Below are 27,266 nucleotides of genomic sequence, written 5' to 3' on the forward strand. Positions count from 1 at the left end.
GGGTAAGTCCTTGGATTTGGGAATCACCATGTAAGAAGAGCTTTGTTCTCAAAATGTGGCAGTGTGGAGGACCATGCCTAAGCTAACAGTGTCCCTCAACTAACAGTGTCCCCACTGGCCCTGCTGCCCATGGTACAGCTGAAGCCCAATGTCATTGTGCAACCCAGCTAATGCCTGGGGGGGCACTAGGAATCCAAATGCTGTGTGAGGTGTGAACTGGCCTCAGATTCTAGTCTCTGTGTCTCCTGTTTGACCAGATGAGTCATACCTTTGAGACTGAAGGACAGGGGCTGTCACATGGCCAGGCTGCCAGCTCCATGGTCCTTGCTGAGCCCCAGGGGATGCTCTCCCTCCCCCAGCCCTACATTCCTAGACAGTGGTGGCATCTGATTGCCTGGAGGTGGCCCCTGATTGCTATCTCTGCTGCCTCTGGAAGTGGTGGATGATAGGAAGCACTGTGTGGTGGGTGGTGGGTGGCGGGTGGGGGATTACCTTATCTGGGGCTGTTAGGAGGAGGGTCTTTCCATGTTCTCAGGAAGAAACAGGAAATGAGCCAAGAGTTCAGCACTTTATTATAGTCACATAGCACAGGAGAGGCCACTTGGGTTTCAGCAAAGGGTAAGCCTCCCCAGCACAGAGCCCCACCAACCAGGCCAAGTGGGGATGGGGGACCACATGTCATGGTTAAAAGCAGAAACACAGACTTGATTTGATGCCAGCTTCACCATGTGTGGTCTCTGCTAAATCTCTCGACCTCTCTCAGCCTTGGATCTCTTGTCTATGAATTAAGTAGTAGAACTGACTTCAGTGGGCTGCCGGAGAACTGAGACCAGGCTTGCACACATGTTTGGCTCAGTCCCTGGTGAGTTATGAACAGTCAAAAGGGGAAGCCATTATTGCTATTTTTACTAGCAAATCTGATATTCCTGTGGTCAGGCAGCCCCAGTCTCCATGTATGAGTCTTATTTCCTAAAGATCTCCCAACGTGGCCCATTAGGAACACAGCCTGGGACATTTGTGGGAACAACCTGGTCCCTGGGAATGTGGCCATCAGACCCCAAAATGAGGTTTCTGGGGCCATGACAGTTATCTCTACCAAATCCATGAAAAGCATTAGGAAGAGTTTGGGGAAAGTTCTAGTTTAGGATTTGGGGCATTTATTTAGTTAGCATTCCCTCTACGTAGTGGGGGAGGCAGTCTCTTTTAGTTTTGTAGTTTTTGCTTTGGCTAAAACAGTGACAGAGGCCACAGAACTTGAAATCTGTACTTTCTCTGCCTTTGGCTGTCTGGGTGACCTTGGGCTGGTCACTTTACCTCTCAACCTCACTAATCCTACTAACCTTAGTGGAACTTTGAGGATGAAACTGGGCATTGGAATAAAAAGTGAACTGTAAACGATGGCTGCTTGGTAGGTAGAAAAGTGGTAAATAAGACATAAATGGCTCAACTGATTGGGCCCGCGCATGGTGGTGATGCCTATAACCCAGATACTCAGGAGGCTGAGGCACAAGCTCTAGGCCAGACTCTGAGAATTAGCAAGACTCTCTCAAAATTTTAGAAGAAAAGGGCTGAGGAAGTAGCTTTAGTGGTAGGGTGTAGAGTAGCTAGTGTAGGTAGGTAGAGGGCTTAACGGAGGCCTTTAGTTCAACCCCAACTACTGCAAAAAGATAAAGAAGGTGATTGGGATAGAAGGCATGTGTGTGTGTGTGTGTGTGTGTGTGTGTAACGCATGTGTGTGCTTGTGCAGGAAGAATAATACCTGAATTCTGACCCTTGTAGCAAGGTTAGAGGTGTGTGTAGAATGGTCTCAGGACACTGCAGTGAGTAGAAGCACCACAAGAGGGCGTCCTGAGTCTTGTTTTCTCTGATTAAAAATTTTTTCCATTTTTCTGTGGCTGCTTTCCAAATCAAATTAAGCCTTATGGTTTGCAGTTTGCCTAATTGATTTAATAAACTTTAAAGATAAATTCACGGGCATGTATTAGTTTCTCAGTAACGTGGATGCGATACTGTCGTTCCTATCGCAAGCCCTGAAGAGAAGTGGGGGAGGGTGGGGAGGGATGGAGAAGAGCTCACGCCTCCTGGTGTCCTGGTTCAACCACTGCTCAGCTGTGTGACTTGGAACAAGCTTCTCCAGAGTGCGACAATGCTGAAGTTCCCACATCCAGCCTCACAGGGATGTTACGAAATGGACACAGTGGAAAGAAAAGCAACTTAAAGGTCAAGAACATGGTTCACAAGCCCTCTTACCTCCAGTGCATGACCTTCTCCTTGACCCTCATCCCACGGGGCACTGCTAGGGTGGGAGGGAGGCGAATCCAGCTGCTAAACCGTGACCTCAAGAACAGTATTTCCAGGAATCCCCATCTTAGCATCCAAGGGATTCCTGGGAAAACTGGACCGTGAGGACAAGGTGGGAGAGAGTGAGTGGCCTTCAGGACCAAGGCTGCCATGTCCCTACAGGCCAGCTGGGGTTTTCTTCCGCATCCAGCCATGGCAGCAGCAGCGGCTAGTGTGGGTGCCATGTCTCACAGGATGCAGCCCATTGCTCTGGGAAGAGTAGTGACTGGAAATTCAAGTGCCCTGGAAAGTACCTTCCCTGTTATCAAACCCAGACTGACGATGTCCATCGGCAACCCGGATCCCAGACTCAACCCCCTTCCTCCGCCTCTGTGATCTCCATGGGTCTTGTGTATTCCTGAGGCTCCAGTCAGAGGGGTGAATCTAAACCAATTGGGCAGATGGAGTTCCCAGTCTCTGGCAATTTCCTCGCCGATGACCCCTGGCAAATCACTTAACCTCTGTGCCCTGGCTTTCTTCCATTGTAAAATGGGATAGTACAGGACCTAGTGGGGAAATAAATGAGATCAGAGAGCAAGGGAAAGGATTCATGCAAGTGTTTGGGTCCGTCTTTGCTAAAGTGACCCCAGGTATGAACACAGGTGAGCTTCTCTTCCTACTCCCTGATCCTGAATTCCATAATCACCCCCTATTGGTGAGAATGTGGATCTGGAGACAGACAGATGAGGGAACAACCCCGGCTCAGCACAGTCTGTGTGACCTTGGGTAAGTCGTTTAACAGAGCATCAGTTTTCTTCTCTGTAAAGTGGCCCAGTGACACGGTCCATCTCCCAAGTTATGGGGGAGGTTCAATAAAATTGTGCCAGCCCCTCCTCTGCTGCTCATTGTGTGTCCAAAGCCTCTGGGAGAGCTCACACATTTATGAGATGCCTGCACTCGTTTAGGCAACAGCCCAGATCCAAGATTAGGAGCTCAGAGAGCAAAGACCTTGACTCAAAGCCCAGGACTTCTGTCTCTAGGGCTAAAAGTTGTTTTTAAAAATTGTCTGATCTACGCATGATAAATGGGTTTCAGCTCCAAATCATTAAGAGTGACTGTCCAGCTCTCAGTTGAGCAGGATTCTAAAGCTGTATCCAAACACTGCAAGAATGGCTGCCTTGACGGATTAGCAGTGTCCACTGTGGGCTCAGAAAGAGGATGTGGAGGCAGATTACTAGATAGCAGTCTCCACGGAGTGGCTCAACACCTCATGCTACAGATAGACGTTCTGGGTTCACAGGGGCAGGGCCTGCTTGGAATCACAAAGCCCATCGTGACACTGGTAGAACCTCCTCACCTCTGCCAGCTGCTGACGGTCTGCAGTCTGTGAACTCCCGGTCAGTCCTTCCTGGTACCTCACTTACCGCTTCCAGGATGATGGCTGCAGAACAACTTCTCCCTTCCCGAGCTACAGTGCTTCATCTCAGACTCCCAACTGACCAGAGATGCAGCACTGCACCTCAGGCTGGGGGACAGGGCGCTGCACTGCTCCGCGTGGCTGGCCGGTGGTGGGCACTCCTCCCTGGACAGGAGAAGGGGCATGAGAGGGGACCTCAGTTCCACCCCTCCAGCTCTGCCCGGGAACTGCTGGAGCTATCTCAGCAGCTTTTCCTGTCCTTGGCCTGACATTGAAGACCTCTGGGATCAAACCTCGACCTTCCTCTTCTTTTCCTTTTGGGCTAGAGATTGAACCCCAGGGTGCTTTACCACCGAGCTACATCCCCAGCCCCTTTCATTTTTTTTGTTCTGAGACAGGGTCTCACTAAATTGCTGACTGGTCTCAAATTTGTGATCCTCCTGCTCTGGCCTCCCAAGTTACTGGGATTATAAGCACGTGCCATTACGTTTGGTCTTAAATGGTTTTTAATCACAAAGTTGTGTAACTATCACCACAATCCATTTTAGAATATTTCATCACCAACCCCCCTCTCCCAAGATAAAGAAAGCCCCTTTCTTAGCCAACCCCAGCCTTTGGTAGACCATCTTCTGCCTCTATAAATCTGCTTGTTCTGGACATTTCGATAATTGGAATCATCAAGTAGGCTGACCTCCGTTTTTGACCCTATGCCTCATCTTTATGTGTGATGCACCCCAGTCAAAAGCATCCTGGTACTTGACATTTATTCATTAAACTCTGTATCCAACCTGTCTTCCTTTTTCTCCTCCTTCTTTCTTCTTACCCATCCTCCCAAAGTGACTTTTCAAAATGCAAATGTGCTCAATCTTTCCTGGGCTTATACTCTGGAAGGGGCTCCCCATTGCCCTGATGCTGGGCTGTCCCCCCTCCTTCCCCCAACCATATCTTCTTGGTGTGCTGTCTCTACTCAAATGACCACCTCTGGCTGCTGAACCTGACTTCTTAGATCTCAGGACTCCCTGCTTCATGGGCTTCCCTATCCTGGACCACTCTTTTCCTTTACTGCTCTTGAGTTGTGGTTTTCACTTGAGGACTGTGAGGCCCACCTGCAAGGGAAGAGCCCTGGCAACTGTCCTCAGCCCTGAGATCAGGGTCTGGCAGTGTGGATGCCCCATAGCATTGGCTGAGTGGATGAACCATCTCCTCAGTCTCGCTCTCTCTAGTATGGGAGTTATTTGCCTGGGTGTCTGACCTGTTTAGATTTCCAGTTGCCTGAAGACAGTGCCCCATGTCTTGTTAATTGAGGGGTCCCTAGCTCTTGCTGATGGCTTGGTCCAGGGTGATGGGCTACAGAGAGTGTCATGTGGTGGCTGATTAAATGGCCATGTAGGTAATTCATGTTCTCCTTTGGGCCTGATAGGTGAGTGAAGCCCTTCCCCAATTCCTCCTGCTCTGCCAAGCTCTCAGGCTCCCCAGAGGACCTTCCTGCTTTGGCTAATGGTGACTATGGTGGCCTTGATGCCAGATGACATGTGTTCTCAGAGATGTGTGAAAGGGGTAAGCAGACTTTCCTCAGGGCTGGGAGAAAACAGAAAAAAAATATGCGGCTCCATTAAAAACAAACAAACATGTTTACTCTGTCTCCAGCAGAAATCTGACATCAGGTCCCATCTGAGCTCTGGGGGGAGGGAGGGCACTGTCCTCTGGTCTGCTGCTCAGGGCGGGCCACTTTTGATGGTCTGCTAATGGAACAGCCCTGCCTTCTTCTTATCTGGAATTTTCCTGCAGAAACTTCTTTCCAAGTGCATTTGGTTGGCTGGTGATGGGGACACTGGCCTCATTTGGGGGTCAGGGACGGCCTGTTTGCTCCATACCCCGCAGCTCCTGTTCCCTGGGAGGGGAGGTGTTTAGCCTGACCAAGGGAGATCTCAGTGAGAGGCAGATGGTTATCCTAAAAAAGTGCAGCTTCACTCCCATGAGTCAAGCTGAGAAGGAATCCCCACCGTCCCCAGGTGACTGTTGCCAAAGCCCGCTCCTCTGCACCATCTTCGGCCTCCAAGGGCAGGAGGCAGAGTGAGTGATTCTGGGAATTGGTGGCCTCAGTTGTTCCACATTGATTTGCTTTCAGTCCTTCAATGTATCAGGGGGAGAAAATTCTCCATTTGGTGCTGTCCTTCCTGGGACACCTTTCTGAGTCCTGCTGATTACCCACCTGGGCTTCAGGCCCAGGGCCCGTCTAGCCACAGAGTCAGGTTAAAGTGTAACAATGTTGTTTCATTTTCATTGTATTTATTTTTAACTATGAACAGTGTTAATAGTGTTTCATTTAAGTATTTACCATTTAAGCAACTGTTTCTACTTTAGCATTCCAAAGGACTGGCGCTGGCTTAGAATCCCAGCGGCTAGGGAGGCTGAGACAGGAGGATGGTGAGTTCAAAGCCAGCCTCAGCAAGAGTGAGGCACTAAGCAACTCAGTGAGACCCTGTCTCTCAATAAAATACAAAATAGGGCTGGGGAGGTGGCCCGGTGGTCCAGTGCCCCTGGGTTAAATCCCCAGTACCAAAAAAAAAAGGACTTAACTTACAAAATAAAAGGAGCATGGGAATGGCTGAGTGTGGGAAATGATGCCTGATGCCTTTTGATCTTCAGACAGCTGGGGAGGTCCACCTCCGCTGGAGGACCAGGAATGGGAGGTAACAATTCTAGGGTTGCAGAGCTTGAACTGCACCTGGGGAGGGGCCGTTTCAACCTCACCCTGTGGGTGAAAGACACATACAAGACAGCACATCTCCTGGGATGAGAGGCAGGAACCAGTAGTAGGAGGCGCCATGCTTCTCTGGGAGAGACTGGTGCCCGGGCAGGGGGCTGAGATGCAGCCTTTGGCCACAGGAGGTCTTTGCCTCCATCTCCAATGGGCCCTTGGGTCTGTCCTTCCCCAGGCTAGAGGCTGCCTAGATCTGTCCCTTTGCATCTAGGACAATCATGTTGATGATGACTATAATAAGAATGGTCATTTATTGAAATGCTTTAATTGTGCAAATCCTTGTGGACACCCTGAGGCTCCATGGGAATGGAATTTTCCAAAGGCAGAGAGCAAGGACCCGCACTGGGATTCCTCACTCAGAACGGCCAACCCCGGGTCCCTCACTGTTGACCTCTATACAGATGTCTCATCTCTTGACCAGTATCCCAGTCTCTGGTTTTGGGACAAGATCTCATCACCACATCTGTTCATATAGCAGAGCAAGTGCCTCATCTACATGCAGAGGGAGATGGGACCAAATCTGACACAGTCCTTGCCCTAGTGTGGCAAAGTGAGGCTGACAGAGAGGAAGGCAGACCTAAGAGGGTCAAGAAAGACCCCATGAAAGGACTGCCAAGGGCTTAGAGGACAAAGAGGTTCCAGTCCCTGGGGGAGCTAGGCAGGCTTCCTGGAGGAGGAGGTGGTACTGCTGAGCTGGGGGGGGAGGGGCAGAGGTCCAGGCAGGGTGTCCTTCCTCCTGGCCCTCTGGCCCCTGGAATACTTCCTTTGAGTCTTGCCCACTTGCTGGGCTGGCAGGCAGCACTTGTCCCATCCCCTGTTCCCTTCAAGCGAGGGCCTCCCTGAGAAGGGTGGCCCCTATTTCACTTACCCCATGAAAGGCTCCTTCCCACTGGATCCCAGGGGAGATGGGGGAAGCCGTTTGGGAGTCTTGGTTCTGTCCCCAGTTGGCAAGTGACTTCACGCCAGGCCACTCTCCTCTCTGTGGCGCTCTTTCCCCTTCTGTTAAAGGAGGTGACTGAGCCAGGCGGTGTCAGAGTTTTACCTGGTGGCTTTCAGTGCTGGCTGTGGGTAACTGGGGGGTCTGCTCCCAGGAGAAGGCACTGTTTTCCCCTCCCTTTCTTGATGTCTCCAGGAAACGTCTCTGGGTTGGGGGAAACTTGGTCGGCAGGCTGTTGGAAGGCTCTGGGGAAGGGTGGGTGAAGGGGAGGCTGGGAGGGAGAAAATAAACAGTGGCTGTCTGGGTTTTCTCACCAGGCCTCGGCGAGGAGGCTGACCAGGGCTCCTTCCTTATATGGCCTGGCTGGTCTGGGCTGGGAGCCTGCCCAGCCCTCCCCACCTCCACCACCAGACAAAGGGCTGCAGGACACTGCTGGTCACCTGGAACTACGCTGCTGTGGAGGCCAGAGCAGAATCCAGGACTTGCCCCAGTTATCACCTGTATAAACCAAACTGTCCTGGCCTCTGGCTGCTTGGGGGGAGTGGGTGGGAGGATTCATATGGGGATAAGGGATGGTGGAAGAGATTCATCCAGAGAGGAGGGGACCCACCTGGTCCTGACTTGACTCAGTGTGACCTGGCTAAGCCCTTTCTTCTCCATATATCTGTTTCTCCTTCTGTCAAATGGGAGAATGGAAAATAAAAATAAATCCCATCAGCCCTACCGGGTGGGAGCTTTTAAATCCCTGTTTTGCAGAAAAGAAAACATCATTTGACAATGATTTGACCGAATCATTTGATTTGATTTGACCAAATCAAATGTTTTGACCAAATCATTTGACAATAGCTATACAGCTGACAAGGTGCGAGACAGCCTTCCACCTTGGGACTATCTGATATCAGGGTCTGGTTCTGAATGGGCTGAGATTCGTCTTGGTGGAAACATGCAGCCACTTGTAGGTGCTGTATGAAAAGAGATTACACTGGAGCCACTCCCCTGGAAGACCCGAATGCCTAGTGACCAAGCCCAAGGAGGACAATTCCTTTAAGCAACAGGAACAGGAACTACAAGGTCATTCATCTTGGTGTTCTCGGCACATCACATAGTGCCTGGCACAGACTCAGGGCTCAGGAAGGGGTTCTGTGGAATCATTGGATTAAAAAGCTTCACTGGTCAACCTGTACCACGGGCACAATCCCCTTACTCCAAGGCACATTCTCAGGATTAAACAACACAACACATACAAGTCAGGGGCGCTGGTGCACATCTGTAATCCTAGCAGCTTGGACAGCTGAGGCAGGAGGATTGCAAGTTCAAAGGCATCTCAGCAACTTAGCGAGGCCCTGTCTCTAAATAAAAATAAAAACGGCTGCGGATTTGGTTAGACACCCCTGGGTTCAATCCCTGGTACTAGAAAAAAAAAATCCATGAAAAAGCAGCCAGGTGCCACACTTAAGATGGCCTTCTCTTGTGTAGTATGGTAGCACATGCCTGGCATCCCAGCAACTTGAAAGCCTGAGACAGGAGGACTGCAAGTTCAAAGCCAGCCTCAGAAACACAGCAAGACCCTAAGCAACTGAGTCTCAAAATAAAAAATAAAAATTAAAAAGGGTTGGGAATATATAGCACAGGCATAAAGTGCCCCTGGGCTCAATTCCAAGTACCCTGACACTCATCCTGGAAAAAAAAAAAGATAGCCTTATCTTTCTGCTCACAAGTTTTTCTTTCTTCTACAGTGCCGTGGCACAGTGTCATCCCAGATGGTCAGAATGGCCTCCTGAACTGACCACTTCCCGCTCAGCCCAGCTGTGGGACAGAGAGGTGACAGGTACCTGTGCTCAGAGCCTAAATTCTGGGTTCTGCTTGGAGCCTCAGGCTGGTCCCAAGTCCCAGCCAGGCAGCACTGACGGTGGGAGAGGCTGGAAAGAGGGAGGCTGAGGGGTGGGGGTGGGCTTCTGGGAACAGCTCAAAAATGTGCCTCACACAAGCACTGACTTCCTGTGTGCTCTTGAGGCAGCCTTGGAACCTCCCTCACCCCATCTATCATCCTGGCATCCTCTAGGACCCCTTTCCGAGGGTTGGGGGTGGGGCCTGGGGGCCGGGGACTGGCTGTCAGTGTGGCTGAGAGACCGCAGCTGGCAGTCCTGCAGGCCTGCTTAGTGTTGGAGCTGGACAGTGGGTGTTGGGTGGGGGTGGGGCAGGCGCCTGCGGCCCTTCTAATCCAATTTGTTTAGACCCAGTCTCTGTGACTCATTTGTTAGCGGGAGGACTGGATGCCCGCTGTGATGGGGTGCACGTTTGCACACACGTATGGAGCGTGCAGGGTGAACAGGTTGGTTGACTGTGTTATGTAAGACAGGCCTGGGCTTCGTCCCTTTGTCCCCCTTCCCAGGTGTCAGTTCCTTGCTGGAGCGCTGCTTCCTTCTCTCTCCCCTCCCACATAGGAAAGGAGCCAGATGGGGGTAAATCTTCTCCCCATTTTCCCATTCACATGAGATCTGGTGCCAGAAGTCCCCTCTGTACCTCTCTGTGCAGTTGAGTGGGTTTCTTCACCTCCCGGGCCTCAGTTTCCCCTCCAGTCTTACAGAGCTGGCACCTCACCTTGCCCATTCCCATCCTGCTGTGAGCGTGGAAGTGTCTTTAGCAATTGGCAAGCGTGGGAAGAATATGATCAGTGGTAGAAATGGCTGCCACCTGTCCTGAGCTTCACTGTGTGCTAAGGGTAGCCCACTTGGGACAGCCTGCCCGCAGGAGGGCTCCCAAAGCCAGTTGACCTGGTTGGTTAGTACGAGACTCAGAGAGGCTCAGTGACTGTCCTGCCTCTGGATTCTGACCCTGTTCAATTCTTTCTAGGCAAGGTTACTACTGGTCTTATGTCTTTGATTCTCTTGGCCACCCTGTCACGTGGGCTTTGCGTGGCTATTTTGTAGGGAAAGTGGGGTGGGATGATTTCTTGGCTCCTGGTTGATTTTCCCTTCTTTGGTTTCATTTCTTTTCACATTTAACCCAGACCCCAACAGCCCTGAATGACCCTCAGTGCCACTCATCTACAGGGACTTTCCTTTGACCAAGTTCTCTTTAGCATTTTTTTTTTTTTTTCCTGGTACTGGGGACTGAACCCAGCAAGCCACATCCCCAGCCCTTTTCATTTGTTATTTTGAGACAGGGTCTCACTGAGTTGCTGAGTCTGGCCTTGAACTCACAATTCTCCTGCCTCAGTCTCCCCAGTCACTGGGATTACAGGCGTGTACGACTGTGCCTGGCTGCTCGTTAGCATTCTGAGGCCTGGCTTCTGGGTCATGAGTGGCAGGATGCGGCCTTTTCCCAGGGGTCTAGGTTACTCCAGGTGCTGCCTGCTGAGTGGGGTGTGTGGATGAATGGAGGGGGAATACTCACAGTTCTGCTGCCAGGGCTGCCTGCCGCCTCCCTCTTCTGGTCTCTAGGAGGCTCCCTCTCCAGGGCTGTTGGTTGTCCAGTGCCAGGGTGGCAGGTGGCTTCCACCAGCCAGTGCCCTTGCCTAAAGAAACAAATACCCCACCTGTCAGAGGCATGCCAACTGCCTTATGGCCAGAGTCATGGCCTCCCAAGTTCCTGATCAGGCTGCCTTGGCTATCACCAGCTCAGAAGTCTTGGGCTAGCCACTTGTGGTAGTGCATACCTGTAATCCCAGCCACTGGGGAAACTGATGCAGGAGGATCACAAGTTCAAGGCCAGCCTCAGAAACTTAGTGAGTCCCTGTCTCAAAATAAACAACTAAAAGGGCTGGGATGTGGCTCAGTGATAGAGCCCCCCCCCCCCCCCCCCCGCATGTGCGCTATGGCGCGCACACACACACACATAAGTCTTGGGCTCAATCCCCTATAGAGTTGAGACCCCGAGGGCTCCAGTATCCCTGCTTTGCCGCCTAGCTTTGGTTTTCTTCTTCTTTTTAAAAATGTTTTGCAGTGCCAGGGATTAAACCCAGAGCCTTGCACATACAGCACATATACCTTACCACTGAGCCACACGCCCAGCCCTACCTGGCTTTGAAAGAGGGTCTTCAGAGAAACTTTTAGGTTCATGACTAGAGGAGTTACCTTCCCTTCTAGCACAGTCAGACTCCATCAGCAAAAGCACTGGTCTGGAAGGAAATTTCCCAGAGGCACTTCTGACCAGCAGCCACACTTCCAGCCCCACACATAGGAAAGGCGCCGGACAGCGGTAGATTGAAATCTGGGGCTAAGCTAGACCTGTGACCCTTTCCAACAGTACCAGGCTTGCAGCCTGGGAGATACTCCCCCGTCAGTCAGAACGCTCACAGACACTGCCAGGGGTGAGTTCAAAGAGGCAATATGGTTTGCTCAGGGTCATCTGCCGACCAGTGTCAGAGGCAGACTTGGACCCAGGCTCTGCATGCTCAATTCGGCTGTCCCTTGAGCATGGGCAGGAGCCAGCTGGATGACCACAAAACAAAGCTCACATCGTAATGGTCATTGCAAAAGCCCAGTGGCCTCTCCTGGCCTTGTTCATTTCCAAGAAACATGAGGGGCTGGGAATGGGCCACATCTGTGGGCCAGATGGCACCGCTGTGGGGAGAGGGCTGAGGCCAGGGCTCTGCGTGAGCCCGTGAAGCATGCTCATGAACCTGGTTGTTCCCAGAGAGGCTTCCTTGCCACAACTCCTGTCCCCAGCTCCTCACACAGGCACACATCCCTACAGCCTTTTCCTGCCCTGGGCTGTAGGGCCCAGGTTTTTTCCATATGTTTGGAAAAAATGAAGACACTGGGTCCCTGTCTTTGCATCTCACCTCTGGCCCTTACAAGCTGTGTGACCAGTGTCTTCACTTCTCTGAACTTTGGCTTTGACCTCACCATCTTGTTTGTGATGGTCAAGTGAGGCAGATCCATGCACTCAGTAAGCTCAGATACATGGTTACAGTTGCCCCTGTTAGCACGGGCAGCCAGGAGGAGGGCGGAGGTCCAGCCGGCATCCAGGGCAGATGTGGAAGCTGGCTGTGGGAGCCAGGAGCCCTCCTTCTGTCCCCTCTGTGCACGGCTTCCTTGGGCCTCTATTCCCAGGGCACCCCCACAGAGTTCACCAGTCTCACACGCTCCCCACTTCCTCCCCAGGGAGGGGAGCGCCAGGACTTTTCTGCAAGCCCTGGGAAAGGGGTATGAGGCCGAAACAAACCAACAGGGAAAAGAGGGACGAAAAGGGGCCCCAGGCTTGCCTGGCCTAGAGACCCGGGGCCTACCTCCAGTTGCTCAGCCTGCTGTGGGAGGGGCCTGCAGACCAGGATTTCTATGGTTGCTGTCACCCTGGCCTTCCAGTGAGGGCAAAAACTGGGGAAGCGTGGGAGGATAGGAGTTCTCACCCATCTGTCTTCCTATGCGCCAGGCACTTTGGGATCTGCTCAGTCCTAAGAGTAGCTAACAACATCCGGGCTTTGGAGGCAGCTCCCCCTTGTCAAAGTATTTGCAGCTAATCCTCGTGATCATTTATGACTTAGGTATTGCTCTTAATCCCCATTTTCCAGATGAGGAAACTGAGGCTCTCAGAAGTTACAGCACTTGCTCAAGGTGACAAGGGGAATGTCAGTATCAGGCAGCCCAACAGGTACTTCCATGGCTCCCCTGCAGACCCAGATTATTCATGGCACCATTTTTAGAGGAATAACCTGAGTCAGGATCTCGTGTCATTTTCCAGGTGTGTGTTGGTCTTTGTGGTGGGAGATTGTGAACAGAGAAAGCACTCTGTCTAAGTGAAAACCACTTGGGCCCTGGTGAAGACCACATGTCACTGAACGCAAGTGGGCTTCTTATTTTGGTCACTCCTCTGCCTCTTTCCCCAGTATCTTTTTCTTGCATGGGGTGTATGCATTAAAAAAACAAGCAACAAAAACCACTACCACAATAAAGGCATTGGTTCTGCTTTCTGTCCTGAGTCTTTGCAAAGAACAGGGGCCTCCAGGGTTTCAGGGACTAAGTGATGCTTTTGGGATCATAAAACTATCAGTTTCTTCTGATACAAGTTGCATGGGAAAAGCAATAGGTGAAGCACCAGGCATCCTGTAGATATGTATACTGTGTGACCAGGGACAAGGGTCTTCCACTCTTTGGGCCCCGGGATCCACATGCATGTGATGTGGTAGGGAGAGTACTAGACCTCACAGTATACAGTGCCTCCCAGGGAGACTCCCACCCTCAACCCACTCCTTACTGCTAAGCCTCAAACTGGGCTCTATGACCTGGATCAGGAGGATTTTCTGCAGCAGGACCTGAAGTCTCAGAGCATTAGTACTAGAAGGATCCTTGTTTTAAACTTACTGTTTGCATAAGGAAGCAGGGGCTCAAAGAGAAGAAGCAATAAGTTCAAAGCAATGCATGCTACCAGAGGCCCAGCTGGTACCCCAGCCAAGGTCCTGTCTCCCTAAGGGGGCATAATTCATCAGATAATAACACAGAGGCCCCTGGAGGAAGGTGGGAGAGAAGAGGGCCTTAAGTTCCTGTGGCCTTGAAGATGGAATAATCGTGACTTCCTTCTCCAAATAACTTTTGGCCCTTCCTAGAACCAGATGGCGGATGTTTGGAATTGATGTTGTAAATAGTTTTTCAGAAGGGGGTGGGGGTGCAGATGTGTTACTTTCTCCAATCACCACAAAGATCTGAGGGAGGGAGATGGGGGAGGGAAGCTGGGTATGAAGAGATTGGGGGTCAGGGAGAAGGGAGGGGGAAGGAAGAGAAAAGAGATGTGAGATGGGAGGGAGAGAAAGACAAAGGAAGAGACATTGATGGAGATTGAGAGCAAGAGGGTGAGAGGAAGACGCACAGAAGAGAGAGGAGGGGAGGAGGAGGACAGAGAGATGGGAAGGGGCTCCGGGGTGCAGAAGCAGACAAGCTCCATCCTGACTTCAGGAGCAAACCCTTGGGTTTTCTAAAAATAGTTCAGCCTTTCCCCCAGCAGGGCTGGCGGCAGGGACCAAGAGAGGCACTCTTGCCCTTTTATGGTAAGAAAAATCCAGATCTTCAGAGGGAAGCTGAGCTGGAGCCTCTAATTCTGGATGAAGCCCAGCTGTAGGGTCTGGGGTAGGACAGGACTGGATGGGGGCATTTCTGGGTGGGATTTCCTGGCCTAGGTCCCGTATAATCTCTGAGAAAAGGGCAGAGGTGGGGGTAGCGGGGGCCACCCAGGAAAGCCCTGGGGTCCTGCTGGTACAGGCTCCTGGAGACATGTGCTCTATCCCACCTCCCTGCTTTATGGAAGAGAACACTGAATCTCAGAGGAAGGATTGCAGGCTCCCTGCCTGAGACTTTGAGTGCTCCAGGTGAATGGATGGCTGGGTCCATAGGAGGATGGCTTCTGTGCCTGTCATTTTGAAGTGCAGATGGTCAGTTGAAAGAGCACTGATCTGGGAATCAGGAGACCCACTGTCTATTTCATGTTTGCACATGACTTGCTGCATGACCCCAGGTAATTTGCTGACCCTCCTGGGTCTCAGCTTCCTTCACTGGGATGATCTTAAAGGCCTTCCTAGCTTTTTCTCTCAGGGAATTTCATAGCTTGAAGTAAAACTTGGGCATAATTTATCAGCTGCTGTTTTCTTCTTGCCCCTGGTCCACTTTCTGCTCCAAGTGGGGTGGGTAAAATCTAAGATAAAACAGAGACAGGGAGGAGGCCCCATGGGGGACTGAAGATGGAATCCCTGATTTCTCCAATTGGTTGGGTCCAGGCTGCCGCTGGATATGTTGAGGCCAAGGGGACCTCATGTTCAAGGTTGTGCTCAAGGTCATATAGAGAATTGGGGAAGACCCAGGAATAAAGTCCCTTTCAGGATTTGGGCTCTTTTCTCTGCAGGAGGTCTCCTATCTGCAGCTGCCAGACCATCTCAGGGACCATCTCTGGCCACACAAAGGGACTCCTTAGGCAGAGTAGCAAGAAGCCAATATAGGCTGTCTTCTTCCCACTACCCCTTGGAGACGGGGAGATCTCTGCTGGGTCCCTGCCTCTCCTCTGTTCCCACTGCCCTTGGCTGTGAGGAACATAACATAGTCTCCATCTTTGGCTAGAAAGCAAAGAAACCTCAAAGATGCTCGGGTAGGGTGACCTTGGACCAGTCTTTCCCCTCTCTCTGTCATTGGGCCTCAGTTTCTGCATCTGACACAAGGACAGAGACTCGGATGCACTTTCAGGTCCTTTGCCCTCCAAAAGGACAAAGATGCTAAGAGGCTAGGATTGAACATCAGGAATGTTTATTAAGCATGTGCCACACCAGGTCACCAGGGTAGATAAGATAGAGACAGTGGGGACTGGGGTTGTGGCTCAGAGGTAGAGCACTCACCTACCATGCATGAGGCACCGGGTTAGATCCTCAGCACCACATAAAAATAAAATAAAGATATTGTGTCCACCTATAACTAATAAATAAATAAATATTAAAAACAAAAGATGGAGACAGTGTGCTTTAGTTTCATGTTTGATGTGAGGTGGGGACTCATTGCCCAAGGTTTCTGGAATCTCCAATCCTGAAACCCTTCTGTCTTTATTCTATGAGCCCCTAGGCTGAATCTCTAAGCCCAGCTTGAACCTGGGATCAGGTAGCTCTGGTCATTATCCAGGGATGCCTACTGGCCTGGTCAATGTTCGAGTGCGATGCCCCAGGACCTACAGCAGGCCTGGCTAGCTCTTGACTTCTCTCACATGACTGTTCACCTCTCCAAGTCCTGCAAGGTAGGAGGATGCCCCCAGTTTGCTCTGTCCTTTCCCCCACAGCCTCTATCTCTCTCCACTGTCTTTTGTGACTCAGCCCAGCAAGGATGCTACATTTCATTTTCTAGCTTCAGGCAACGCCCCCAGCCACCACTGGGGGAAAGGATGGAGCAGAAGAGGAAAAGGAAAAACATAAATAAAGCATCTTGGTCCTAAATCAGAAGTTTTCCTGTGACCCTCCTGGAATTTCCATGCAGACTCTCGGGAGCGTGTGAACAGGACTCCCAGGAACTCTGGCCCCCTCTGTCTCATTCCTGCAGGGTGGAAGGCCATCGGCTGAATGTTCCCCAGGGACCTCTGTCTCACAACCAGGCTCCAGGTCTCTCTGGCCAGGCCTGGGGTCCCCTGGGAAGGGCAGAAGGCAGCAGTGGGATGAAAGGAAATGGGAGGCAGAGATCTCAAGAGGTCCTTTTGCAAAGTCAGGGCAGAGCTGATGTCATGTCTGGCTGGAATCTGACATGCAGGCAGTTATGGGGAGGGGAGAGGTTCATTTCTGTGATGGCAGCTAGAGTTGGCATATGAACCAGGCTACTGGTGGGAAAAGCCAGAAGCTTCTGATACCTAACTTCTCTCTATGTCACTCCTGCTAATCTTGCACACTTCTGGTGATGGGGAGCTCACCATTTCCAAATTGAAGACTCCTTCCTAGTATCTTGCTGCCATCTGTCCTTATGGGGCTTTGTACCCTATCTTCTGGAGCAGCAAAGAAGTTCCTGCTCCTCAGAAGGTTCTGGAGAGGTCTGCAAATGGTGACTGCAGCTCTTAGGCTTCCTGTCCCTCCTAATCCCACCATGAAGTCTCTTCTCCCCGTTGTCTGACATTGGAGAATTACTTGATGCCCAGATTTCCAGGTCTCTCCCCTGCACTGGGATTCTTGGTCTGACAGTGTTTTGGAAGAAGGAGACAAACAGGTTAAAGAAAGGGATGAACAGATGCCAAAGAGGGCTTTCTCAACTCCTGTGTGGCTGTGGTTTTGATGCCAAAGCCACTCGGCAGCTCAGGCCCTCCGCACTTTGCCAGTCCCTTCCCTCACTGAGCTTCTAGATCAACCCTCAACTCCAGCCAGATGGGCTCCTATCTTCTGAAGATGCTCACAGTCCTCTGTACCCCTACACCCAGAGCTCTCTCTCCTTCTGTTTGTCTGTCCAGAGCATGTCCTTGCTACCCACCACCTTCACCTAAACTGTCTCCTTTCCATCACCAACACTGGGTATCTGAGCCTGAGGGGATCAGTGGGTGGGGGTGCACCCCCAGTGTGCTGTCGCAGGGCCTGATCCAGGTCTTAGCACACTGGGCCACATGCCTGAGGCCTAGCAGGCCTGAGAAGGCTGACCAGAGGCCTCTAAGCCCAGCCGTGCAGCTACGGTGTCATAGCCTCTGTAGATGCCATCCAAGGCCAGCAGCCTCATTCTGGACACTTTCTCCCATCCTCATTTCCCTGGAGGAAGAGGAGGAGGAGAGGATGGGTGACAGCTAGTGGCAGTGGAGCAGTTTTGTTTTGTTTGGGTACCAGGGATGGATCCAGGGGTGCTTTACCACTGAGCTACATTCCCAGCCCTTTCTATTTTGAGACAGGGTTTCCTTCAGTTGTTGAGGTCCTCCCTAGATCGCTGAGGCTGACCTCAAACTTGCCATCCTCCTGCCTCAGCCTTTGGAGTCCCTGGCATTGCGGTGTATGCCCCTGTGCCTGGCTAGAGCACCTGTTAAGCCTGTGGGTCCCACGCAATGGAAGCACAGCTTGGGCCTGGGCGGGGGTCTTTAAGGAGAAGCCTTGGCTTGTGGCTGATGAGGACTTTTGGGGAGGTGCCAGGGTGGGGTGGCTTCCCCCAGTCTTGGTCTAACCTGCTGTCCCTTCAAGTCTCCAATAATCTGGGGGAGGGGCAGCCAAGCTGATGAGTGCCGACTGTGCCAGTCGTTGTTCTAAGGGTTTCACAAGTTTCTTCTCATTTAATCCAGACCACTCAGTGAGCTAGCCAGACAGGTCGTCTTATCATCTCTATTTTACAGATGAGGCAACTGAGGCACAGAGAGCTCAGGTGGCCTAAGGGTGCAGTCCCACAGCGGCTTCAAGGCAGAGGCAGGATGGAACCCTATCTCCTAGCTGGCGCCGACTGCATCTTAGCCCCCCTTCAGAGCTCGCTGACTCCCCTCTGCCCTCTTCTCTCATCTGGTGGACACAGAATTCCCCCAACCCACAACAGGCCCTGGTTCTGGGGGGTCAACCTCCGTCTCCTCAGCTAAACAAAAAGGGGCTGAATAAGCTAGGCTCTAGGGGCCCGAGAGAGTGGGGGATCCTTGCTGTGCATTAAGGCATGTTTTGAATTGGAGAAAAGGTCTCGGTGGTGAAGCATTGCTGCCAAGAAGCCTCTTTTGTAAGCAGGGAGGGGATGGGCCTTGGTGCTCTTACAACGTGTGGTGAGAACCGGAGCCCCGTGGGGCCTGTCTAGACAGGCTGTTAGCAGGCGGCAGCCACGGTGGACTCTTTCCCCCAAATTCCTGCAGCTCCATCCCCTGGGTACCTCTGATTGGATGGCAGCAAATGTATTCTGGTGGGCTAGGGAAGGCCACATGGGCAATGCCCACTCCCACTCTGGGGCCTGTGATTCCCAGAGCTCTGCATCTAGATACGCACACGGACAAGAGCACAGCATCCTGCAGAACACACACAGTTTAATTTCCATTCCTTCTTTCCTTTTTTTTTTTTTTTTCTTATGGTGTTGGGTTTGGAACCCTGAGCCTCTTGCATGCTAGGCAAGTGTTCTACCACTGAAGTGCATCCAGCCCCATCCCTTTCATTGTTTACTAGACAAGTTCAATGCATATGGTATAAATAAAGTGTGCAACACACATACTTCAAGAAACCTGGTCATTCCACTGGAAATAGCCTTTATTGTGGCTCTGAACCAGCCCAAGGCCCTGAGCCCCTGGGACTGCCTAATGGCAGAATTGCAGAAGGAGGCAGGGCCCCAGCACAGCTCAGCAGTGAGGACCTCAGAGACCATCTAGGGAGCCCCTGAGGCTCACCCAGGGAGTTTGGCTCAGCCACATGGGTCAGTGGTGGCCGCGGCCTAGAACTTCCTATTCTGCAGGGCTCTATGTTTGCTCTTCTCCAGAAAGGGCTGACTCGACTCCTCTCTCCAGGGGCTGCAATGTGGCTGAAGGGAGAACAGGGGCTTCAGAACCAGGAGACGTGGGTCAAGCCCTGGGGCAGCTCCTCCTTGCTTCAGTGTCCTCAAGATGGATTCCTCCTCTTAGCTCACAGAGGGGCTGAGAGTGTGTGGTGAGGACCACACAGGCTGGGGTCAGATCCCCCTGGACCACTTTTTAGCTGCATGGCCTCAGGTGAGCTGCAGTGTTTTCTTTTTCTATAAACTGGGGAGGATGGGATCATGCTGCTTCCTGCCTCACAGTCATCCTGGGAGAACTAAATGACAATTCAAGTGATTCTGCCCAGTACTTGTCTCCTGGGAAGTCCTCCATACATACTCTGTTTGCTTCTATAAGGCAGATGGGGGGTTTCTCAGGAATGTTGGGGTGGTCAAGGGTTAGGGCAGGAGGTTAGAGACTCCTCGGGATTGGCGGGGGGACAGCAGTCCGGGGCAGCCAGTACACACACAGTGTCCAGGCTTCACCATTTATTAAGCTTCTGTGCCTCTGGTGTCTAATCTTTGTATCAGGGACACTTGCTTCTAGCTCACAGGGTCTTTTGAAGATTGAGTTCATTCTTTTATATAAAGATGTTAGGTAGTTACTAGACCTTGTAAGCACTCCACAATGAAAGCAATGTAACTGTCCTTATTTGTACCACCTTAAGGAGCCCATAGTTGGGCAGAGATGCAGGTTCTGTTCCAACTCGGCCATTAGCTCGCTGCATGGCCTAGAGCTAAGTTTCCGCTCTGTGGCTTCATAGCTCTCCGGGGGGGGGTCCCAGTCTGCATATAGCCCAGCATTCCTAAAACTTTCCCAAACCTGGGAATGCTTGGGAGCCTGCACTAAAGATCCCAAGGTTACCTGACACACATCAGCAGATGAGCATGCAGTGGCTCAGACCCCTGCACCTGGGAGACCCCTGACCCACACAACACCTTATACATACAAGCAAGTAGGCCCCGCCAGCCCTTAAGGACCTCAGGCTGGATCTTGGCCCCTCACCTCTGGTGTCATATCCATCTTGCCTCCTCCCTGAGCCTGGCCTCTCTTGAGCAGCTCTGGATGCTCCCTGACTGGCTCTTATCCCTCTTCTCTGTAAGCACAGCTAATGTTACATTGCTCTGTAAAAGGAAGGGGGTCTAACTGTACTGTCACACCAGCCCCTGATCCTTAGGGGCATAAGTCCTTCACTGCTCCTAACAGCCATGTGAGGTCAGAACCAGGACTGCACCCATTTCACAGAGGAACAAGGCGAGGCTCAGAGATGGCAAGTGACTTGCCCAGGGTCACTCTTCTGATAGGTAAACAAGCCAGAATTAGGCCCTTTCAACTGGATTCCAGAGCCTCCATCAGGACAGTTACATAAGGCCAGAAGTAAGAAGGTGAGCGTGCTGGACACCCTGACACAGGAGGACTGTGTGCATTTGGGCCTGGATGTAGCCAGTGTGTGATCTGAGGAGCCCGCCGGGATGTCGCCTGTGTGACCCTGAGTCCCAATCCTAAGCCTCTGCTCAGCCCAGCCTCCCACGGAGCCCATCACAGGATTTCAGCCTTCCTCCGAGAGTCCTGGCCCCACTACTTTATCCCCTGAAGCCCTCCATGGTTTCCCCACATCCGGCCCTGAGGTCCTGCACTCCTGTATCGCTAAGTCCACAGATTACCCCCTTGGCCCTAGAGGCTGCAGACACCCCTCAGCCACTTTCCATCATTTAAGGCTTGGCCTTCAAAAGCTCCCACGGGCTTTGGGCATCTGCTTGGGCTCCAAGACCATGGTCAAATTCAGACTTTGCTCAGAGAATTTTCCAACACCATCTCCCCTCAGGCTCAGATGTCTCAGAAGTCACATCCTGTAGAGACCATTTTGCCCTGTGGCTTCCTCGTACAGATGGGGACACTGGCCCAGAGACAGAAGGGTGCTTGCTCAGGGCCACACAGCTGGACACTGAGGGCCAAGCTAGGGCTGGAGCCCAGGGCTCTCCCGTCCCCACAGCCAGTGTCTTTCCCCACTGCTCTGAGCGCAGCCGGCCGCTCCTCCTGCAGGACCCTCCGCCTCCCTGCCAGAGCCTGAGCTCACCGCTTCTTCCCCAGCTTTGTTTCTTCAGACTATTATCTGGAGGAGCCCCAGGCTCTTGGAACTGTGAAGTCAAAACCTCATACAACAAAGAAGAGCACTGTCTACAAAGAAGCTGACCCAGACTTGGGCTTGAGGTGAAGCTTGGGACAGCAGGGCAGCCACTCTGCCTACTCCATCCTCTCCTCCTTTCCCATTTAACCGTAGCCACGACGGGTCCCAGGATCAAAGGACCGCAGATTAGAGCCGGGTGGGGCTGGGCGGACTCTTAGAGGTCATCAGGACCAGGCCCTGTGCAGATGGGTAAACTGAGGCTCCGAGAGGCAGGAGGCGGAGGGCTTAGAAAGAGAGCAAGGAGGAGCACCCACATACAGCCTCCTCCTGGGGTCCCACAGAGGTCCCATCATGGCCCCCATCTCTGCTGCCGATTCTTACCTGTCCCGCAGTCTGGTCCAGGTGTGGCTCCTTGGGGCCTAGAGATGGGGTCAGCCTGTTTGGGGACTGGTGGGGGGTGTCACTGCTTCTCAACTAACTTGACCCGGCCTCTGGCACCCCTTACTACCACAGGGGCATTTTTAAGCGACTGGCACTGGATCCCCCTCCCCTCAGCCCCTTGCCCGCAGTTCCCTGGCCGCGGAGGCCGATCTGCCTTTTACCTTATATGAGCTGAAGAGGCCAGCCTGGTGTTGGGGTGGGGCGGGGCCTGAGTCCTCCCAGGACCCCCATTGGCCCAGCGTCCAGCCATGTGACTGCCTCGCCTTGACCTGCCCCTGGTGCTGAATGTTGCTTTTACCCCCTAAGGAAGGAGTGGTTGACAATTTTCATATTTCTTCTAAATTTGGAGATTTCAGACAATGCTGAGGGCTTGGCTCAAGCCGCTGGAGGCCCATGTGGAAGTCATTAAGCTTGAGAAGGGGGGCAGGGGAAAGAGGGAGGTAGGGAGAAGAGGAGGAGGAAGGGGGTGGGGGATGAGGTTCTGAAGGCTGCCAGTTGTCAGCCTGGGAACATGAGCAAATTCCCTGGGAGAAAGCTATGTGTGAGAATTTCCTTCCTTTCCCCGGCCCCTGTGCCCAAAACTGCAGGGGGAGTTCTGAGGTTTTCTGGGAATCCCCAGTGAGGAAGACACCAAGCCTGACTCCTGGGGACCCGGGGTGATGGGAATGGTGGGGCATGGAGGACCATGGGGGAAGGAAACATCTTCTCTGAAACTCCAGGTGGCTACTCTTATCATCATGCAAAGGAGGCCCAGTGTCCCAGAGAGGGAGGCTGCCACAGACAAGAAAGGGCCCTGAATCCAGGGGTGCCTGGCTGGGTCTCTTTCCTGAGTCATGACCATATCTCACCCTAGATCCCTTTCACACTATGCTTTGGTCACCTTGGCCTTCTACAGATGTCTTAGCGTTTTTCAAGCCTCAGGGCCTTTGCACAAACAGTGCTCTCTGCTCAAGGTACTCTCCTCCCAGAGCTAATCATGAGTGGCTCTTTCCCCTGCCCCTGCTCTATGCTCAAATGTCACTTCTGGGAGAAGCCTTTCTCAGCCTCATTATTTCCTACCATGTTCCCTACTTCCTTCCTCACAGGGCACTGTGCTTATCTTGCGTGTTTTCTAGTTCAGCTTCTTGCTGTATGGCTCTTCCAAGAGAGCATGCCTCCTCCGGACAGGGTTTGAGTGTCCAGGTTTCCCAGGTACCTGCAAAGGATGTTCAGAAAAGATGTGAGGGGCCCCTGAGAGGCAGCAACCCCCACCAAGGAGCCACAGCTCTTAGGCCTGCCAAGAACCCCTACAGTGGCCAGCCTTGCCCTGTCCCCAGGACCACCCTGACCCTGCCCTTGATTGCTCAGAGCTTCCCTTCTGCGGCCACCCCAGTGGCCCTCCACAGACTTTGTCCACCATCCTTGGTCAGCCACATGCAGTGTCTGCCTGCCCCAGCACAGGGTTCCCTCCAGCACACAACTCGTGCCATCCTGTGAGGGGCCAGTTAGGGTCCTCTCAGGGTGTGGGTGCTGAATCAGACATTGTCCCTGGCCTTAAGATTCCCAGTCCCACTAGGAGGGAAAAACAATTCCTTGCCCACCGGCTTGATCTCTTTTGAGGAAAGAGTTCCCCAGAGGTCGGCAGGCCTTGCTCTTCCTCCTGCCTTTGTGGCTCCCTAGCTGTGAGGCTTGGCCCAAGTTATCTCATGGGGGCACTCTGCGTGGCACTTTGCTCCTCCGTAAATGAGAATGAATCCTCTGCTGGCTGCATCACCACGGCCGCTGTCTGTGCCGCTGTCCTGGTGGTGGCCTGCGCAGGGCTCTGGGAGTCAACCTGGGCCCAGCCCCACCCCCCTGCTTCCCACCTCCCAGGGGCCTCAGGAAGGTTCCCCTGAGTTAACTCTATGAACTCACTTTCCTCCTCTGTAGAAAGGAGCGGACACGGAGCCCACCTCCCAGATCTGCTGTGAGAGGGAAGTGAGAGGAGGCTGTGCGGGTTCAGTCTGGGGCCAGCTTCAGAGCAACTGCCCAATCTGCCTGGGACATTATTAAGAGTTACAGTGCAGGAGCCTGACACACAGCAGACTCGCCATTAATGTCATCCTCTTCCTTCCTGCCCAAGAGGATGGATTCCATCCTTGTGCACAACCCTGGGGCAATCGAGGGGGGGTGGGCAGGGAGGGTAGAACCCACCCCCCTCCCCTGCACGACAGCTGGGTTTGCTACTCCCAAGTGCCACCATCAGAGCCCAGAGTACAAGTAAAGCCAGTCCAACAGACCATCGTAGAAAATCCACAGGAGCCTGTGAAACTTGAGTTACACTGCTGTATAAAGATCAAAGGTTCTTTGACAGAAGAGCAAATCTCCCAGTTGGAGTTGTGGAGAAACCCACCCTTTCAAATACCCAAGAGCTCTTACAGAAACCCGGCTGAGTTCCCGAATCAACTCCACAACTTCAGGCTTGTCTACTGTGAGAGGCTCAGACAAGGACCTGAAGAGACGTGGAGACAGGAGAGAGGCGTCCCCACATCAAACTATCTCAAAAGTGTAGCTGAATGGCAGCCATTCACGACTCCATCTCCAGAAATCCGCCTCCGACATTTTGGAAATTGTGTCTTTCCTGCCCACACCCTCTCTTGAGAGTTCTGAGTACTTTACGTCTCTGAACCTCTGCGTGAAGTTCTGGAGTATGGAGAAGCAGCCGTGACGTCTGTGCACTCCCAGGAGAGACGGGTTGATGGCCTCTGGCTCGGCACACAAGTAGGCTTCCTGGGAAGGGAGCAGAGGCTGCTCCTGTTGGGAGAGGCAGATGAGAGTGCCTGTGACCTGGTGGGTTCCGTGTCCTCCGAGATGTGTCGGTCAAGAGAAGGGAAACCCAGTGTAGGAAAGTGAGGTGAGCTGGAGAAGAGTGAGGGCCTCCACCTCCTGCAGAGTGACCAAGAAAGAGCTCTGATTGGTCCAGTTGGAACCTTCAGGAAGAAAGATTCTAGATCTACAGAGGAAAGACTTAAACCAGTGGAGACATCCAAGGATGAAGTGGGGTAATGGCTGAGTTGGTAGAGTGGTGGGTTCCCTGTCATAGAGAATTGCAAGCGAAGGCTAGGTGACAATTTGGCAAGTCTTTTCTAGCCCTGAGACCCTATACACTTCTCATCCCCAACCTGCCCCTTGCCTCCAGCCCCACTTCATACCAATTCTGTTCAAAAGACACAGCTTGGTGGCAACCAGCTTAGAAATAATTATGCGTTAGACAGGGCCATGATCCAGGGCTGGGGTTGTAGCTCAGTGGCAGAGCATTTGCCTAGTATTTGTGAGGCACTGGGTTTGATCCTTAGAACCGCATAAAAATAAACAAGTAAAATAAAGGCATGCTGTTCATATAAAACTACATTTTTTTTTGTTTTAAATTAAGTTCCATATATTCTCTTCAATGAGCACAAAACTTTTGCTGGTAGAGTTTGAATCTGGGAGGTAAGCTCATAGACAATTACTGATAAAATTCTGATAATTGCTAGGATTGGTTTGGAACACCCATAATCCCAGCAAACTCAGGAGCCTGAGGCAGGAGGACCACAAATTCAAGGCCGGCCTGGACAACTTCCAAGACCCTGTCTTAAAATAAAAGATATAAAGAACTGGAGATAGGGCTGGGCATTGTGGCACACACCTGTAATCCCAGTGGCTCAGGAGGCTGAGGCAGGAGGATGGTGAGTTCACAACCAGCCTCAGCAACTTAGTGAGGTCCTAAGCAACTTAGTGAGAACCTATCTCTAATTAAAAGACAAAATTGGCTGGGGATGTCCCTGGTACCAAATACAAAACCAAGAAAACAAAGAACTGTGGCTGTAGCTCAGAGCTTTCCTAGTATGTGTGAGACACTCTGGGTTCCATCTCCTGTGCGGAAATAAATAAATAAATAAATAAGTAAATAAATAAATAAAATTGTAATTACTTGTCTTGTGATCAAACCAATTTCTCAAAAATATCATGCCATAGAAAGCTGTTCACAACATACTGATGAAGTTGTTTTAAATTTTTTAAAAGCATAGCACAGAGAAGGCATGGTGTAATTCCTTCCACTGAAGTAAAACAATGTGCGTGCCTGGCAGGGTGGGGGTGAGCGTGCCTGGCAGGGCCCCCACTGGAGGTAGAATTTGTGTTTTTCTCTCCCTAAGTCTACCGCATAGACAGGCCAGGACAGAGAGTCGCCGTGGAATGTCCATGCTGGTATCTCTGGGGATGGCAGGGAGGGTGAGTTGCCCCATTGTCCTGGGGAAGGATGCAAGGAACCTCTTGCATTGCTCACCAGGGAAGAATGGTTGCGGAGGTGGAGGGAACAATGGTGTAGCACAGTCCTTCCAAATCCCTGGGACGGCCTGGCACGGACTGCTGGCAGGCAGTGGGGAAAGCCTGCACTGAAGGGACCCGGGTGATTGACCTGGTGTCTTCCCTGCTCCAGGAGGAATATGGGCTTTGTCTTTTCCTTTCTCCTTTCCTTTCCTTTCCCCTGTGGATGCTGTGGAGTTGTGAACTTGACCCACATTGGGGAAATGACTCACTGAGGTCAGTTTATGCTCTGTCATTCATGTCTTTTCCCCTGTAGTGGGTGAATTAATACAGGTCCAAGGGGATCTGGACACTGCACCCCACCTAAGACACCTGTAAGGGTCTGTGTGTCTGAAAAGGTGGTAAAAACCTTGGAGAGAGCCAGCTGGGCCACCGGTCTGACTTCCTGCTGTCACCAGCATATGGGGCTTGGATGTTTGAACGTTTAAGGCTGACTGGACCGAACTTATTATGCTCTGAATGGTGCAAAGGAACACCACAGTAATGTGTGAGTGTGCAAGTAGTTGCATGGGTATGTCAAATTGTACCATTTGAAGGAACATGTGAAAGAATGTTCAACAAAATAAGAACAGAGTTTGTCTGTGAGTGGTGGGAATTTGGGTGATTTGGGCTTATTTCCTTATACTTTTCTACATTTGATTGTTTTCTTGATTTCTATTATTTTTCACTATTAGGAAAGAATAGCCATCATCATTTTTCAAAAGGCATTCAACAAGTCCTCAATTGCTTACTTTTGGTTAGAATTTAGATATAACAAGTATGCAAAACTGAAAATTCAATGTTTGTTTACTGTGCAATGAAATGGTACCACGCAGGGCCCAGTTGCAGGAAATGAATCATTCTTGCCCACTTAAGCAGAGTAGGAATTGCTACGGGAATTGGGTGCATACACCACTGGGAAGGCGGAAGAAGTGAGCTCTGGCCAGGATCCCTGGGCAAGACTGCAATAACACAGCAGTTGTGTTTGTCTTTTAATTAGATTCAGGTCCTCACTAAGTGGCTTAGGGCCTCACTACCTTTGTTGCCATCGGTAAGATGGTGTGTGATGGTTAGTTTTCTGTGTCAACATGCCTGGGCTAAG

At 51.8% G+C, this 27,266-nt stretch overlaps 1 long non-coding RNA gene across 4 annotated transcripts; it reads right to left on the reverse strand.

Annotated features, from left to right (window-relative positions):
• Window positions 1–549: 549 nt before the first annotated feature.
• Window positions 550–21,986, reverse strand: LOC143399769 (uncharacterized). 4 transcript variants are annotated; one of them, XR_013155479.1, is made up of 5 exons: window positions 21,800–21,986; window positions 10,795–10,915; window positions 8,009–8,074; window positions 7,330–7,669; window positions 550–5,588 (listed from the first exon to the last, which is right to left on the reverse strand). It is a non-coding gene; the product is annotated as an uncharacterized LOC143399769 (long non-coding RNA). The 4 variants fall into 4 exon arrangements; XR_013091431.2 differs by lacking the exon at window positions 8,009–8,074 and having other exon boundaries at window positions 550–3,862; XR_013155478.1 differs by lacking the exon at window positions 8,009–8,074.
• Window positions 21,987–27,266: the final 5,280 nt, after the last annotated feature.

The sequence above is a fragment of the Callospermophilus lateralis genome, chromosome 5 (genome assembly GCF_048772815.1).
Source record: "Callospermophilus lateralis isolate mCalLat2 chromosome 5, mCalLat2.hap1, whole genome shotgun sequence".
NCBI lineage: Eukaryota > Metazoa > Chordata > Mammalia > Rodentia > Sciuridae > Callospermophilus > Callospermophilus lateralis.